The sequence below is a fragment of the Brugia malayi genome, assembly GCF_000002995.4.
Source record: "Brugia malayi strain FR3 genome assembly, contig: Bm_v4_ChrX_scaffold_001, whole genome shotgun sequence".
In the NCBI taxonomy this organism is placed as follows: domain Eukaryota; kingdom Metazoa; phylum Nematoda; class Chromadorea; order Rhabditida; family Onchocercidae; genus Brugia; species Brugia malayi.
In genome coordinates, this window is record NW_025062479.1 from 5,935,425 (window position 1) to 5,941,424 (window position 6,000).

The following is a 6,000-nucleotide window of genomic DNA, read 5'->3' on the forward strand; positions in this document are numbered from 1 at the left end:
ATTTGATTAATTACTTTGAAAAACTATCGAAAAGTATTCGATGATCTGTTTCTGATCCTGGTAGGTTTAGCCTAAATAAGTTCCATTAAGTTAGCCTGATGTATGACGATTTCTTGTGGTTGATTTAAAACGATCTACACCAAAACATCTTGAAATTTGCAGGAAGTGGTCTTCCTGAGACTTGAAGACTATTAGTTCAATTTGTATGATTCTTTGTAAAACGGAACTATTGTACAATCCGTAATAATATGCTGAGTAAGCCCTGACAGAAGAACTGGCAATAAGTTGGAAATTGCAGGGAACTTTGTTTAACTACGTATGCTATTTCGTGAATATAGAATAACTTGAGATTAAATATGTCGACAAACACGATCTTTGCTTTACATGCCTTTCTATGAAAATTAGAAATTATGGTCAAAACATAATTACCAACTTGTAATTAGCGAAGGAATTTGTATTTACAGTATTGATGACTCTCAGCAAGGTTTCATAGCGTAGAAGGTAGAATAACTTATAAATATTATAGAGAGTGAACGGAGATACCTGGTTTCTAATATTTCGCTATTTTACTGTCATAAGCTTTAATGAAAATTTTAAGAGAGAATTCTTGGGCAAACTTTACATTTACATTTACTGTGTTGTAATGGATCCGATTGTTGGTTAATTCGTACTTACCATTTAATTCAGTTGAACTTGGTTTCACATGTGAAGCGGTTAGAAAAAGGGATAAGGAAGGGTCAGGAGGAAAAAGAGCATTAGATTCATGATGGATTAGGATGAGCGGCGAGCGTTTATCTAACATTGCCTCTCTAGTTACTGTGGATTGAGAAAGAGGTACAATGGGGTCATTGAAGTGACAGTCGTAGTATGTCCTATTCGAAATGCGGTACCGGGACAACACATAGGATGAAGCATGAAATGGATTCATTTGAATATTTAATGAGGAAAGGTCAGCAAATGGGAATGAAAACAGCCAATTCAATAAACAAGTTTTCATTAAATAAGCTTCGGATTAATAGTTGCTTTGTTTTGAGACTTTGTTATATTTCAATGATCCCTCTCGGTGAAGTAAGTCATACAGGCCATTCTTTAGAATAAGTATTGTCTTCTATTTTTGGAATCATGTCTTGAGATCATTCAGCTTATGCATTTTATAAGAACTGAAAGAAATGAATAGCCTTGCCCTCAAATCCTTGTATTTTTCGCACCTTATTTATATTTTTAGCTTTTCCTGTGGATATGTATCGAGATTCTTTCTGATTCTTCGAAGCACTTTCAAATACAACTTGAATTTAAAAATTGTTGTTTGATATTTTAACTGCGGATTTTCGTAAATGGTATATGGATTGAGATTACCGAAATTAGTTCACTGCAATGAGACTCTGGCAAAAGCATCGTCAATTGTAATTAAAAATCCGTAATTTAAACTGAAAGGACATTCATGTTTTATAATATTTGGAAACATAAAAGGGAACCATTGGAACAGCCACCGTACCATATTAATGGCTACACACTTCAGATCACTAGAAACCAGTTACCTTCAACGACTACCGTATGCTACCACTCACCTGTTGTTAGCGCGTTTTGTGGTTATTTTATGTGAGATTTTTATAATTGTAATTTAATTCTAAAGGGAATTGGAGTGGTGACTTCACAAGAGTTGATTGGTTGGATGAAGTGGAAATATAATGTTAATTCATGAATGAAATGGAGAAACCGTTTCTGCTTAAACTTAAGCTGTTACATTTACATCTATGGAGATGATTTTCCAGAAAAGTGCTTCCCAAAATATCAGTGTTTTGCAAACACTGGTTTATTTCGCTGGCGAAAGACGATGTACATCCTTAATGGATTATTATCACCCTGTTTAATGTTTCCATACTTTGTACGCACTGTTTCATACGAGCGCTGTATGGTCTGCTTGCGAGGATTCCTTACAAGGTTTTAAAACTGAAATTTCAGCAAATCAGATGTTCATTAATTTTAAACGATCCTGCTCGTTTACGAAGCATGTGTGTATTTTCGTGTGGAATAAGGGAGCTGGATACATGCATATTACTGTGTCAGTGTACTGTATACCGTAGTATAATGGTGTATAAGAAGAGAAGCACGTATCTGCGTGCACGTCATTCCATATCACGCCACTAAAGGAGTACTATTTGATGAGCTAGCAACAGCAATCCACATGTAAGTAAGCATCCAGAGCGCACTGGCACAGAGTCCTTCCAATGTTAGCTCATTTACCGCAGGTGTCCGTAAAAAGGAGCTGATGTAGGAGCAGGTATTGATTGGATGACGGTGTCTGCCGCATCTTCCTACATTCATCCAGTAATGTCGGAAGAAGCCGAAGAGTTCCCGCATCGAAGCATTGGTAGGATTTCAGATGTAACATACGTATATGCTTATATATATATATATATATATGTGTGCGTCTTTGTGTGTATGTGTACGCACGTGATGGATGGGATGGTTGTATACTTCGACTGGCCAACGACTCATTAAAGTTGCCCCTGAGGCTTCAATTCAAAAGAAGCACACCGTAGTTGGAGCAGCCCTATTGCAGCCTGCGAGGTACTCAGCAAGGTAGTGCACGGTGTGTTTTGCCTCCTGGGCTGAGAATTCCGAATTAGAATGAAATGAGTGGATACATACATCACACCATAGACTTGCTGGAGACAACATCGCATTCTGTCCACATTCCTTTCTCACTTCCAAAATTATTTCACGTACGTCACTGTTAATGTAAGCCATTCTATTCTTTCCAGTGTATTCTAACCCGAGAAATGGACTTTGACACTGTGTCCTTATTTCGTTATTGATGATAGTAGAAGTGGCGATAGTAGTAATAGTAATAGTGAATAGTTAGTAGTAGTAGTTCGTGACAACTGTTTTCGAAGATATGGGAAAGAAGATACCATTGTGTGAGTTCGGCTTGTGAGAACTAATAAGCACTTCAGGAGCAGGTCCATACGTAACAATGAGATGGAGCACATTAACAAGAGTATCAAGTGATTCACACCACCAAAATTCCTTGACAAGTAATCAGTTCTACTTTACCCGGATCGCCTTTATTTTCCTTGAAATTGAGCCCATCCGTTTACTTTCTTCCCCTTCATATGTCTTCCGATTAAGCAGTTAGCACCTGTAAAGGACTTATCCAATTACTAATTTTTTTGTTTACACTTTCCTTCCCCTATTTGTCTGTTTGCAATGGTCTAACACTATCAGAATCATTCAACTGCTGGCAACATACCGCCGAATTCTCCGTCTCCTTCCACCCTCACACTAATAAACCTGAAATGAATCGATAAACATCTGCATGGATTATGCCATCCCCACGACCTTCTAATTTTGACTTCGATGGATGAGTCCGTAGATACCAATTAAATGTCGAAATTTGTGCTGGATTGGTGAGCATTAGTAGAAGGGATAGTCAACTAATTTAACAAAAATGCAAGATATCTTCAGAATCCGAGGAAAAAAGTGGAGTGGACTGTTCGTAGACAGTATGCAGCGTACTTGGTAAAATGGTGTAGGAATATATGTTTGTCCGTTTCTTCATTTGAACGGTGGATTGGTTGAAGTCATAGTAAGAAGATTGCATGTGGCCAGATGGGCTGAGGCTCAGTGGGTCGGAAGTTGGAGATGGTGGGAGAGGAGGGAACATTATGGCATTCTCCGCACCCGTGTGCTCTTCAATCGTACCTTAATCAGGGCCAGAGAATGGCAGCAAGAAAAGGACGAGGAGGAGGAGGAGGAGGAGGGAAGGAAGAGAGCATCCTGACCAAAGCTCTATTAAATTGCTCCTTGAATGCGCTTCTCGTCGTTTGTCCATTGTTGATATGTCCAGCTCATTTCTGCTAACGCATACAATCCTGTTATTTATGCTCATCCCATCATTCTTATCCGATATAGGTAAGACTGTTTAAAAGTTCCAGTCTTGTCAAACTCGAGTTCATACCAACGTATCAGCTGAGTTTTAGTGATATGTCCGCTCAGGTATTAACTGTATCGTCACTGTTACGCTATGATCACTTTTTTTTACTGCCGGTAAATATTGAAATTAGCCCGTTTTCCAGTTTCTCTATTCCCACACGTAATTAAGTATCGGCATTTCTTATGTTCTTTTCGAGCCATTGATTTCCTATCCATTCTCTTCAATCCTATATTTGCATAATGGTTTGAGAATTGTTCATTTTTACTGGGTGGTGGTATGTAAATTTTAACCATAAATATCTAACAATCTCCAAACTCTAAATTACATGCAAAACTGTCTTGTGCAGAATTCTTTTTTAAACAAAGTGATTGTTCATGGGGATAATTTATGATGAAACGACATTACTGCGTAGGAAAATCGACGATTTGAGAAATGCCGTAAATGCAATTTATGATGACTACCGGTAATAATGTCCACCTTAAGTTTTATTTTTATTTTCTAGCTGCAGGAGCAAAGTACTTTTGTTTCTTTTGCAGTAAGATTGTAAAGACGTTTGGTTTATTGGTGTAGATTTAGAAGTTAACATATTGAGAATAGAGAATAAAGCCAGTTAAAATATTTGGAGCTGTAATAAAAGTTTGCATTCCTTCATTTCTCTACTAATCGAACAGGCATGTTACGCATACACTTGCAATAAATTGGTTTGGCACTGCATTGGAGACGATACCGTTTATTCATGTCATTTTGCACGGCAGAAAATTTTGGAAAATTGTCGTTTTATCTAATGTGTAGCAGAAGATCAAGGGCTTTTATATTTGTTTATCTATGCGCCTATCCCTAATCCCGAAATGTTAAATTGGCCTGTTAAACCCGACCATATTTGGTGGTACTTTTTTTCAAGTCATGGTTTAATCTTATCCATCCAGCTAGGTTCATGGATTTACATGCTAATATAATGCTATTTGGTGTTTGTTTTCATTCAGTACTTCTGAACATAGAAAAAAACTTGCCTGCAATGAAGTATTGCGATATATTTTGCTTCATATGTGTAAAGAGTGCTGATTTGTTTATCCTTTAATCGATGTTCTCTCGTGAGACTTTGCGAGATCAATAAAACTATACTGACATTGGTATTTGGGATCACCTTGTTAGTGGCTCGATTAAGCTTAGCGTAGTAATATTTCATGATTGAAATATATTGTAACTGGAACGTATTTTATGATTCCAATATATTTGCAACATAGATTGAGATTTATACTCGATTTAAACGCATATACTTATTCCAAAGTTCGATTTCAAATAGCTGTGAATTATAAGATTGAGAAGAGGATAGGGAAGCATTTGAACGATGTTGATAGAGGGATGAGTTTTCATAGACCAAAAAGGATGCGTTAAAATTCTTGATTATTTGTTGCTGTAGTGCGAATTTGAGACTAAAAGCTTTATAAAATGAGGCGCTGGGGACGTATGCGAAAATGTCACTACTTATTCCAGCATCATACATATAAACTGTTTATAACCTTTTAGCTTCCGGTACATTTTCCATTTGCAAATAGACTAATACACATAAATATAAACATATTGCATACTTAGATCAGATATTTTAATGTATCCCGAAGGTACCATCAGTTCCTTCCCTTCCAGACTAAACTCTCCATTATTTTTATATGCGACTGAGCAAACTTATTGTTGTATTTGCAAGTCTGAGAGTATCTCCTCTATATATTCCCTGAGGATTTTCTCTCACTGCACGCTTCATGTTCTAAACGTTCGTCTTACAAAGGTCGCCTGAGTTTAAAGATCTTGCTTTCCATCCATCCCACAGTACAGCTTTCTTCTTGACACAGTGAATATATGTCTTGAATACTTCGCATTACATTAAAACAATTTATTTATCCTTTAAAAATTGTTTTGCGTTTTCCTTCATATTTTCACGTTACGCTTAGTGTTAGTTGTCTTTGCAGATTCTTGTCTAAATTGTTCTCATGTAGATACTGCTACTGATAGATGTCAGATGTTAACCCTTGACTCCTACTCTAACTTGATGTGAGCAGTGAGAAGTG